The sequence below is a fragment of the Alligator sinensis genome, unplaced genomic scaffold, assembly GCF_000455745.1.
Source record: "Alligator sinensis unplaced genomic scaffold, ASM45574v1 scaffold933_1, whole genome shotgun sequence".
Lineage (NCBI taxonomy): Eukaryota > Metazoa > Chordata > Crocodylia > Alligatoridae > Alligator > Alligator sinensis.
The window spans coordinates 560,313-573,023 of NW_005842542.1; the positions used below are offsets into that span (position 1 = coordinate 560,313).

A 12,711-nucleotide genomic window follows, 5' to 3' on the forward strand; every position below is an offset into this window, starting at 1 on the left:
CCCTCACTCCTGACCCATACTACCCTGCATCCTGCCAGTGCGTGCGGGGACCCCCTCCTCCCCGGGCTCCAACCCCCCCACACACACCCACCCACAGCCCCCCACATCTTCACAAATTCACCCCCCACAAACCCCACCCTCACCTCCAATCATACCAATTACCTGCATAATGTTAAGTTTTTCTGCACATAATTTTGAGTTTCAATTAAAATCACAATTAATTGCAACTAATTTTTTTAACTGTGCAACTAATCATGATCTAATTTTTTAATTTTAACTGCTTTATATGGCTACCATTACTGATAAAACAGTGTTTAACATTTATTAAAGGTTTTGATGTTGTTTTAATACATAGTCTGTTACCTATGTGTATGAAAAATTTGCTGGTGGTACTTAAGGCTGTTTCATTTTAAATTGGTGGTATGCAACCTGTCAGAGTTTGGAAACTGTTGCCTTAAATAATTAGAGTGTAAATCATTTTGACACATAGAACTATTAATAATCCATTTTCCTTCTGGAAAATTCAGAGATTTTGATGTTATAGCTTGTGAGATCCTAGCATCCAAGTTAAACATGGCTTGTAAATAACTCACATTTATCGTAAAATGATTTATCTAAGCACATAGAGCAAAAATGTCTTCCTCTGGTTATGACTGAAGTTTGGGACCACGTTCATCCATGAATTAGTTTTGCAAATTACCTATGGAAGGATCATGAATCAGGGGAGAAAAAGTAAGACGGAGGGTTGCTTTACTTTATACCCTTGTTTTAGTTGTTTTTTTTTCCTACTGCTGCTTTCCCCTTCTGTTCCCTCAGCATGCAGATTACATCTTCTTAAAGTGCTTTATGTCTCATTGTTAAAGCTAAATTATTTTTCCTTTTACACCTGTTTTATGACCTACTTAAACTTTCTTTCAGTCACTGATGAATTTAGTTTCACCCAGGTTCCTTCCTTATTAACAAATTTCTGTTCCTTTCAGAAGTACAGAATCAAACCTTTTTAGGACTTGAAGGATTGAGGACAATATGTATGAGCACTAAATTTTACTTGAATAAACTTGAACTTATAAACTTGATCATATAACCAAGTGTATGAGAAGATTTATTTTTGACCTACTCTCCATTTTTATTATATTCATTGTCCAGTGAAAATGCATTAAAATATTCAACACACACCTAAGTGAGTGTTGGACAATTGCAGCTTCTGCATGTTGGTGGAACTGTTATCCTGTATGCATGCTACCATCTTTCTTTTTATGTTTTAAGGACACTAGAGCATGTCAGTTATTATTGGTGTGCTACAGTATTGGAAAGAACTAAAGCACCTCAAGTTGAGTGAAATATGCATTGTGGTCACGGCTTCCAAATGAACTTACTTATATGTATTATTCTGGAACACAGAATAATATGTCCATTTTTGCCAAAAACGTAAATTTGTAACTAAGTAGGATTTAAGAAACAGGGCACTTTACCTTGCTGAACAGATTAAATCCCAAGCTTACCATTCTTGCATACTTTAGATGGTTTGGTGAGCAAAAATCAGGGAGGGAGGTTATGACTGAAATAATGATTAATGATACCTACAGAAAAGTTCTCCTTTAACACAAGGCATACTTACCAGAGTCAAAGTGACATTTTTTTAATGCTGAGTGAAAAAAAAAATTGTATGGCTTATTTAGCCATTATCAGTTCTGATCAGCAAATAAGAGATTGGAAGCAAGCCACTTCTGGGTATTGATCTATAGGGACTTAACGGACATTTACTTACCAGTGAGACGACTGAGTTGGGTAGTACCTAATGTGACATTGCCTGAGAGGAAGAAAGTGGGAGCTCACCACATCTTGCTTACTGCAGCGATTATTTAATTAAACTCTTATTTATGTGCATTCACTTTTCAAAAGTCAAACATTGGTCCATTAACCCTCAGTACAAGTTTATGACAAGATTTTATGTTTGCACTTGGTAGCATAGTTTTTATCATCTGCTTATCCCACTAATCCCAGTGGGTGCACCTTTGTTTTTGTTTTTAGCACTCTCATTAGCTTTTGCCATATAAGTAGATAAGAAATTCTGGTCCGGTAACATTTACCACATTTACTTGAATATATGATGAGTTCTTTCCCTCCTGCCCCCCCCCCAGTATGGGGAAAAAAAGCCCCTTGTCTTATATTTGTATACAAAGTGGTAGGAGATGTAGGTGGCTACTGTGGCTCTTACTCTGGCCCTGAGTCTGGTCTGGACCCAGAGCCAGACCCACAGAAACCTCCTGTCACCTCCTCCATTTCCCCTCACTGCTTCTGCCCCCCTCCCTCCCCAACCTATCCTCTTTCCTCCTCCATACTGTCAGGTGCAGCTTGTCTCTGGTTTAAGCTGGGGTCTCTCCCGAGCATGGATCATGTGGAAAGTCCTTCCCCTGGCCAGTCAGTTGGCAGTGCTGACACTGCTATACCTCCAGGCAAGGGCTGAGCTTCTACATGCTCTTCTCTGGGATGCAGTGGCCTGAGCAGCATCTGAAAATGAGGGGGAGGAAGGGGAAGATGCAGAGACTGGAAGGAGTGGGGAGGGAGGGGCAGAGGCAGCGGGGAGCTGGGGGTTGTGAGTCCAGGTGGCAGTGGGGCAGGAAAGCTGCAGGGGAAAAAAGTGGTTGGGGCAGAGGGCAAGGGGGCTACCTGACCTCTCCTCAGCCTCTGCTCTCCTAGCTGTAGCAGTGGCGGTGGGGAGGATTGAAGACAACTTCCAAATTTTATACCTGGAAAATTATAACAAATTTATAAATATTCCATATATAGAATCTAACAATTGTGGGGGGGCATCTTGTATTCAGGATCGCCAGAAAAAAATTACCATTCATGTAAGTCCTAAGATCTGTGAGTTTGGCACACAGGAAAATGAACTGAATTTGAAATATTATTTTGAATAATATTAGTTGTTCTGCTAGTCCCTAAATTAACAGTTTTACAGATACAAGGATTTGTAGATTCACACATCAACAAGTTTAGTAGTGTGTAGGGTCATGGCAGGGCGTACAAAGAAGAGAGAGAACATAAAATGGAGGAGGAATCCTTCATTCTTGCCAACCAAGAGCCTCCCTGAATTGTGAACACAGGAACAGACTTATAGTTAACAGTGAGCTCAAACCTCCTTGTAAAATTGGATAACAACATTATTAGTATTATGCTCGATTATTTAATGTATACTTCCCTTGAAATTTGTGCCTGTCACTTTACAGATATATAAAGCATGTCAGCAAACTGTGTTTTTAATGAAAAGCAGTAATTTAACATTTTTATAATAAAGAAAATGCATGATGTGACACAGGGGATGTTTGCCTTTGTTGATTACAGGGCCAACATTTTAATCCAGGGTGATCAACCTCTGGGCTGTGGGCCAGATCCAGGCCACGGTGCTGTGCCGTCCAGCTCGTGGATCGCCATGGCTCCAGAAATTTGGCAGCAGGGGAGCAGTCGCACTGTTCCCCTGCTGCCAAATCTCTGGATCCATGGGGAGCCCTGAGCCCTGCATGCAGGGCTGGGCAGGGGTGACACCGAGCCCCAGGGTGCAATCTGGGTACATGGGAGGAACGAGTGAGCGGTGCTGGCCCTCCAGGGGCCTGTCTTTGAATGCAGGTCAGGGAGGAAGTGGTGATGGGTCCCAGGGCCTGATCTGGCCCAAAGATGGGCCCCACACAACTCATCTGGTCCGCGAAGCTAAAAGGTTGAACACCACTGTTTTAATCAATAGGAAGTTACGCACTTTATTGACAGTTCACTTTAACAGTCAGTAGTGATATAAATGAATGGTTACCTAGAACACTACACTGTCTATAAATCGCACACAAAGAATGGAGACCCTGAGTCCTCTCACTAAAATATTAGTGTTTAAAGAATTCATATGTCATGGTGTGTCTTGGTTTATTGCTTTTATTTAGCAAATTTATGCCCATGCTACATAGCAGAGTATAACTTTCTACTACTCTTATATCTCAGTAATCTGATATAAACCTAGCAAAAATTAGGAGAGTAACAAAGAAGTCCTGTTGGTATGGAAAATAGTGCTTATCTGTGAACTCTTCAGGCTTCATTATAGAGGAATTAAATTTTGGTGATGTATCAGTTATGGGTAGGGGAGACCATATGTCCGGGTTTCTCTAGGACAGTCCTGGATTTCATAGGCAGTCCTGGCCAGTAGATTAATATTCAAATATATGTTCCAGATTATGTTCCCTTTCCCACTCCTCCTGAGCATTGTCTGCTCACGTGTGTGTGTAGGGTGGCATTCCCCTGGCTACAGTGCCCTGGGTGGTCGCCTGTGTTGCCCTTTCCTGAGGTTAGCCCTGACGACTGACTCTGCTACACATGAGGCAAGTTTGAAGCCCAGTGGAGTCAGGACCAGGGAGCTGCTGCCACTGTGTGGAGCCCAGGTGAGGAAGGGGGTGGGGCGGGATAGGGCAGCTTGGACCTCTGCTCTGAGGGGAGTAGGGGACCCCCCTCCTGCCCACCCAGCTGCCAGGAACCCGCTTATTGGGGGGCTCCATGATCTGGGCTCTGCCCTAGGACTCCTAGTGGAGTTGGGATTAGGGAGCAGTCGCTGTTGCTGTGGAGCCCAGGTGAGGGGGTGGGGGGTGGGGGCAGGGCAGCACAAATCCCCGCCCTGCCCTGCCCTGGGGCTGCAGCCCTGGCCAGCTTGTAACCCAATGGAGTCAGGACCAGGGAACTATATGGTGCTTTGGTGAGGACAAGACTTCCCGGGGGGGGGCTTGTACCCCTGATGTCTCCTGGGACTGAGGCCCCAGCTGGCTTGCAGCCCAGTGGAGTTGGGACCAGGGAGTTGCGTGATGCCCCGGTGAGGATAGGGCTTCCTGGGCAGGGTGGCTTGGACCTCTTCCCTGTTCTGGGACCGAGGCCCAGGCTGGCTTGTAGCCCAGCAGGACCAGGGAGCCATGCAGAGCCACAGGGAGGATAGGGCTTCCCCAGGTGGGTGGGGCAGTGTGGCTCAGACCGCTGCCCTGGCCTGGGAATGTGGCCTCAGCCGGCTCGCAGCCCAGTGGAGTCAAGACAAGGGAGCTGTACAGTACCTCCCACCCACCCAGGTGTTGGGGACCCGCATTTGCGAGGGCAGCTCTGGGCTCTTCCCTGGGACTGTGGCCTTGGCTGGCTCCATCCCGCCTGGCCTGGATGCCTCCCCTCCTGCCATGTGCTTGCATGGCTGCAGGATCGCACTGGGAAGCTCAAGGGGGCTCTTGTTCTCCGTAGGGATATTCCCACCCCCCATACTCTGCCTTGTTGCTCTTCTGAGCTTAAGCTAGAGCCTGGAAGAGGTGCTGCGCTGCGGAGGTTGGGGCAGGGGCGGGGGCGGGGGCAGGGGTGGGGGCAGTGTGGGGCTGCTCTTGCTTTGCCTGCAGCAGTGCCACAGACTTGGGGGAGGGCAGGGCAGGGCACATGGTCACACTAGTTAATGGGTGGAAAATTACTTTCAACTAGTCATTGCTAAAGATAGTGGTTGCTTCATTAAATTTGTTTGGGTAGCATTTGGTTGTAAGGGTTAGATTGGAAGAAATTTAATTGCTTTGAAAGGAATATTTTTATCTTTTTGTAAAACTTTCACCACTTTGGCTTTGGTGCAGAGAATTTTGCAGATTGTGGGAAGTATGGCTAGAGACAAGTCTAGCCTGAATGACGTCCCTTACCCACAATACAATGCTTTATGTAACTGTAAGTGTGAAATCTTGCTTCTAAATGTCTGATTTGGGAATTTTATTGTAAGGATGTTTTCAGAATAATTAACTATCACATGCCCAATTGGATAGCCGATTCCTTAAATTTCAGAAATTAGAATGTTTCATATTTATCCAAAGTTAGTTCTGTGTATTTCAGCTGTATTAGTCCAACTAAATTTAAATTAAAAGTTGTATGCGAGTTGCAGTTTTTTTAAAGGAAATCTCTGACATGTGAGGCATGATTGACAACACCCCCTTCTGAGTTTTAAAGTTTCCCAGGCTTATACATGCCCCTTTTTGGCAACTTCCCTTTCCACACAACAGAAGAATCCAAAATAAATAAATAAATAAATACAACCAAGTAATGTTGTTATCACGAGGAAAGCTGAAAGAATAGTCTGTTTGCTTGATGAAGTAGAGCATTCACTGTACACAACTCCCTGCATTTCCTCCAACTAGAGCTGGTTGAGAGGAGCGGAAACCCTTTTAGATAGTGAGTACTCCCTTGCAAACTCTGTCCTTGAGCAGTACAAGGTAGGAATGTCAGGGAACATAGCAGATCAGATTAAGATGTTTGATAGGCTTCAGAGGGTGGGTGAGGATGTTTGCCTAGTGCTTGTTCATGCTATGCTTGCATCAGGCTATTGCTATTCATCTTGCTCTTCCAAGCATTACATTTACTCATAAACTGGACCTTTCTTTTCCAATCCATAACTTCTGTTTTGATTACTTCAGTCTTCTAAGTGTTTTTGAAATACAAAGACTTTCAAATTATTTAGCTGTGGAGAATGAAGATGCAGTGTTCAGTTGTGCACGGTAACTGGGTAAATGCATGCATGAAGGGGCACTACTGATATATTTACTCATGCAGTTACCTGATTTTCACATACAGTTAGGTTACATAACTTGTACACCTAAAATGAATAAAAATAGGGCCCCATTATAATTACAAAATGTCTCAAATATCATGGAAGATATTCTTTGCCAAGGTTAAAGTTTAATTTTGATTTGGTTACAGTGCAGCTAAATGTTTGCTTCATGGTGGAAGAGCAAGATAAGTACTTTGTTTCATAAAATGCTGAAGGGACATGTAATACACATATCTATAAGTGAGACATGACATGAAGCACACAGATAGTAAATTTGGAATAGTTCTGGGAGTTAAGAATTTACATGTCTTTATTAATTATTAGATGTTATTAGTAAGTGACTAAGGAACTGGGAAGCTCTAAGCGTTCTTTTGAAGTAGTGTACCCAAATTAGACTAAATAAATAAATAAATCCAAAAATGTCTGGAAATGTCTGCTCTAATGAATTTTCTAAATACACAAATCACACTTATTAAAGCAGTGGATCTTTTAACTGTAAAAATATTATTACTGCTACACTGGGGAAATCCATTCAGAATTATAAAATATTTGGAAACAGTTTCTATGTTTTATTTCAGTGGAAAGGTTGGAAGTTTAATATGATGAAAAAAGGGGGCTTTGGAATAATGTTTTAAAAGCCAGCTTTCCCCCTCTTTTTTTTTTGTATGTGCACCAGTTTTCAATAAGAAGTGTGTTCCCCTTTTAGCCTTGTTTAAAATAAACTACATGTATAACAAGATGTTGAAATTTATTTACAGTATGTTAGCACTGAGGACAGGTTGTTAAGGGGTCATAAAAAATATTAGTTTCCACTTTATGGTGGCAGGGTTGGTTTTTCTTCAAATTAAATTTGACGCTTTGGAGGGAAAGGGGAATACATTGTGATATATAAAACTTTCTCCCCTTCATTTTAATTTCTTTCACTTTAATGCAGCTAACAAATCCTGTCTTTCAAGAGCAGAAAGAAAAAAGCTCTATTGGAGAATTTCTCTTGACTTCCCTAATAAAATTTGGTAGTAAAAAATTGTGTAGCATTTACTTGTGATGAGGCCTGCAGCCTTTGCTCACATGGGTAGTTGCATGCAATTATGTGGAACTATTCACATGAATAAGGATGCAGGATTAGGTGCTGGATTTCCAGTGTATATTCTTCTGTCTTTCAGTCCTACTTTTTCTTGTCCTTTTTATATATTTCACTCATATATTTCAGACCACTTGTGCATTTCCTTGCCAAAATATACTGGACTGTGTATAAGCAAGACAAAGTCTTTCTATTAGTATTTTAGAGGCAGTACCAAGTAGTATATTGTTTTATTATTAAAATATGGCTTATGAACCAGAAATGATCATAGATGCAAATTTATACTCTGCACATTTTTTTCTTAATAAGAATATGTATATTTTTATCTGGGGAGAAAGCAGTATTAAAATGAGAGCGCCCGGGGAGTATTACCACACACACGAGAAAGAGCCATAGCAAGCTATTTGCCAGGGAAGAGAACTCCTGTGAACGATTCTTTAAAACCTGTAGTTGCTTAGAAAAGCTTGTGAAAATCTTGATGTTCAACCAGCAAGGGCCTGATCCTGCTCCCATTTTGCAGATCTGCCGCTCTCAGTGGGTGCATGGTCAGTCCCTGTGGTTACAGCTAAATCCCTGACATCTCTGCATAGTTATGCATATGGATTTTTTTTTCTGTTTGGGACTAGCATTAAGAGGGAGAGGGGAAATAACTCCACTCACCAGATGGGTTTTTCCAAGCTCTCATAGCTCTAATTAAAATGGCTGGTCAGGAAAAACGTTCTCTTTTTTCTTTTTCCTGTGCTACCTACTCTGGAAACATAGCTGACCAGTTTTTTAAAATGTCCAAGTTTGAAGGATTAGCAGTAAAACCCAGTATATTTTATTAGGCTGAAGTGTAGAAATCTGGTTGAGGATTTATTTTTTTCAGTGATGATTAATAGCTTTCAGTGATGAATGGGGTATTTATAAAAGGTGAACATGTTAAGTGAAGTGCTTGGTGTGGTGAACTTGCCCTTCTTCTGAAACTTATTGTTGCATATATGCACTTTTTAAACACAGTACAGGGAAGCCCACTTGTAAGAATTCATAGTATCATACAGCTTAGGGTCGGAAGAGACCTAAACAGATCATCAGGTCCGACCCCCTGCCCCAGGGAGGAATGATTGCTGGGGTCATAACACCCCACCCAAATATCTATCCAGCCTCCTCTTGAAGACCCCCAAGGTAGGAGAGAGCACCACCTCCCTTGGGAGCCCATTCCAGAGCCTGGCAGCCCTAACCATGAAGTAATGCTTCCTGATGTCCAGCCTGAACCTTCTTTCTAACAATTTGTGGCTGTTATTCCTAGTAACCCCAATGGTGCCTGGGGGAACAAAGGCTCTCCCAATTTCTGCTGGCCCACCCGGTGAGTTTGTAAACAGCCACCAGATCCCCTCTCAACCTTCTTTTGTGGAGGCTGAATAGGTTCAAGCCCTTTAGCCTCTCTTCATAGGGCCTGACCTGCTGCCCCTTGATCATGTGAGTGGCCCTCCTCTGGACCCTCTCAGTGCTAGCCACACCCCTCTTGAAGTGCGGCTCCCAGAACTGGATGCACTACTCCAACTGTGGCCTGACCAGTGTTGCATAGAGGGGAAGTATCACCTCCCTGGACCTGTTTGTGATGCATCTGTGGATACACGACAAGGTGCGGTTAGCCTTACTGACCACTTACTCGCATTGGTGGCTCACGTTCATCCTAGAGTCAACAATGACTCCAAGATCCCTTTCTGCCACTGTGCTGACAAGAAGGGTGTTTGCCAGCCTATAGGTGTGTTGCTGGTTCCTTCTCCCTAGATGCAGCACCTTGCACTTGTCTGTGTTGAATTCTGCAGTAAGATGATAAAACATTTACAGAATATATTTGCTATGTATCAAATCATTTTACATCCATTTCTGTGATAATTACCACTGTTCACACAAATAGATGGATTTTCATCCCTTTGATTACTATGACACTTTTCATTAGATTTCTTGTTAAAAAAAAAAAAAAAAATTTCCAGAAAGACCAAACTCTTCATCTTTAAAATGAATCTTCAGGTGTTATAATGAGGAAATCTTGGGGTGGGAGGAGGCTAGGTGTGGAAATCATTTCTTGTATTGAGTGCTTGTGACAATTGGCGCCCAGAAGACCACAGGGGATCATAGCAGGCAAATAGCTATAAAAAGAAAATATTTATGGGGATGGTATGATGAATGTATGAGTATATTCTTATCCTGAATAGTTAGCGTTCTATTCTGAAAAAGAGAGAGAAGTTAAGAATTACTCTTTACAGCATAAAGAATTTGGAGGGATGTGGGGTATTGACATGACCTTACCAGGCCTGACCTTTTGCTTTGTTTGCTTTCTAGCATCACGCGAGATTGAATACTCCATATCCTTCTAAGTAAGTCAGAAAAGATCAATACTGAATATGGAGATACTGAGCAGCAGTTATAGTAAGGAATTATCATCCCAATGTAGAGTGTAGTTTAGGGTTATTTGTCAAGCACAGCATGGTTGCGCTACTGCTAGTTATAGTCCTGGGAAACAGATGTGTTGAACTGAGGCCCAGAACATCAGTCAGAAGCTCTTATAACCTACATAAGTGATGCTGCAATGGACAACATGCCTGTTTGTCCTTATGCAAATTCTAGCTGCACACTTTCATTCTCTTCTCATTGGGCCACTGTTCACACCATGGAAGTTTATGTAAATCCCATATTTACCTGAATACAAGACAATCCTGAATGTAAGATGGCACCCCATGATTAGATCTACACATAGAAAATTTATAGATTTATTATAATTTTCCATGTATGGGATCTAATGATTGGAGGATCATCTTAAATTCACCCCCGACACTACTGCAGGGTGTGAGGAGAAAGGTGATGAGGGGAGCAGCAATGCAGGTTGTGGAGGACAGACAGTGGGGAAGGCAGTAGAGGGGGAATGTGGTAGGGCAGGTTGGGGGCAGTAATGTGGCAGGCAGTGGGAGGTGGGGGCAGGTGGTAGTGGGCAGGCAGCTTCCCTTCTGCTGCCTCTCTCGCCACTTACTCCCCATTGTGCCTGCCCCCACCTCGCTTCCTCAGGCTGCCCCAATTCTCCCTTCCCCCTCTGCCACATGCAGCCTCAGGTTTCACCGCCAGTTCCTCCAATTTCCCCTCCAAAGTCTCTCCCTCTGCCTGCCCCTCCGCCCCTCCACCCCTCTCATCTGTGCAGCATTGGCTCCCCACTTCTGCTATGGGGCCTGGCTGGAAAAGCAGTGCCGGCTCTGCACCGGTGGTACAGATCCAGGCTTGAGCCATGCTCCATGCCCCAGGCTGCTGCAGGGACAGAGTCTGTTAGTGGAGAGCAAAGATAAGAAGTGCAGCAGAAGCAGAGAGAGAGGAAGAAGCGGGGCCAAGGGGGATACTGGGGGGCTGCAGGGGAGGAGTGGCGGGGCGTGCAGAGGGGTGGAGAGGGGGGGCAGTGCAGGTGGCAGCTGCAGCTCTGGCTTCAGCTGGGGCTGGAGTCACAGCAGCTTCCCTCCCCCCCACCCCATATTTGGTTGTAAAGTGAGGGACTTTTTAAACCCTTGTCTTCTAATTGAGTAAATATGGTAGTTTTCTAGCAGGTTCCCCTTTGTATACATCATCAATCCATACTGGATGTTGACCTTCAGTATACATGTTAGAAGCTTCAGGGCAAGACCACTGCCAGTAAATTATTTTATTAGGTGTCCTGTTTATAGAGAAAGTTTATAGCCTGAATGTACAAATAGTCCTCTTTCCTGTCTCTTTTTCACTGGAGAAGCAAAACACATAATAAATCTGACTTTGTGAAACTCTGCATTCCTTGTGCACCTTGGGGAAAAAAGGGGACACATTTTGAACTTTACAAATTTCAATTTCATTTTGAATATTTTTTTTGTTGTGTTCCTCTTGCATATATGAACATAGGCCTGCCTGGCTGTCCACGTAATACCTACCATCCTCTAGGTGTTAACCAAAATCTCTTTAACGCAAGCCATGAAGCGTCTGCATTTCAGAGATATAACACTGAATTCACAGGTGATATAAAATGCGGTTTGAGAAACATGTTAGTAAGGGTGTGGAAGAAGGCTAAGTTGGTGTAACTTTTATGTAGGTCTGGAAGAAAATATAAGAAGTTGTGTGTATGGCACCATAGAGTACACCTTTGAGTCAACTGTTTTTCCTGCTTCCTCTCATCTTTTTCTGCTCTTTGGCAGGTGACTTACAGTGCTTGTAATCGGGTTGTAAGACACCTTTATGTCACCTGCAGATCTGGCTTATAGAGTTGAAATCCTGTTTGGGTTTTTATTAATTCCATTTTTTTCTTTCCTGTCAAATGAATCCATGCATTTTCAACAGTTAATTCTCTATTTCTTCTGGTAACACTCTGTATAAAATAAAATTATTTAAGCCTTTTGTTACTGAAATAAAATATATGGTTTTACTAGCCATGTGGATAATGCCACTTTAAACCCTTTTGTTTCACTTGACCCTTAAAACAGCTGTTTGCTTAAAGTCATTATGGTTATGTAAGAATGCTCAGATACTACCGGTGACAATTGCTTAGAAATGTATATAATAACGCATATAGTCTGCCTTTTTGTGTTGCATAGCTCTGCTAGACTTCATGTGTCTCTGTACAGATTAGCTTATTTCTTTTCCAACCTGCCTCCTTTTGTATAAATGTGTTCTGCTCTCTCATCCTTATCTCTCTGAACTGCATTCTGCGCTTTCATCCCCCACTTGAGCAGTCTGGTTTATGCTGTTAAGGGGAGCTTGGCTTACCTTTTCCCGAGGGGATTGGAGTAGTATGGCACCTCTAACACACTCCACCCTGAAATGCAGACCATTCATTTCCAATTGAGACAAATTGAAGATGATGTCTCTCGGGATGTGCTGTGTTTCAGTGAGTAGCTCTGTGCCAAACAGCAAGGGCAGTTTCCAAGTCTGTGGGATGGGTTCCCCTGGGTGGGGGCATATGTCTGCCAGACTAGTCTGGGAGCATGGGGCAGAGGAAAGGAACTTGGGGAAAGGAAAGCTGTACTATTCTCTTCTTTCCTATAAACTGCATTCC

General features: G+C 43.1%; 1 protein-coding gene across 1 annotated transcript in view; it reads left to right on the top strand.

The window, feature by feature from the left end:
- The window catches only part of ZNF423 (zinc finger protein 423), a 275,029-nt gene that overhangs the window by 403 nt on the left and 261,915 nt on the right, over positions 1–12,711 (top strand). The gene's annotated exons all lie outside the window — the stretch shown is intronic.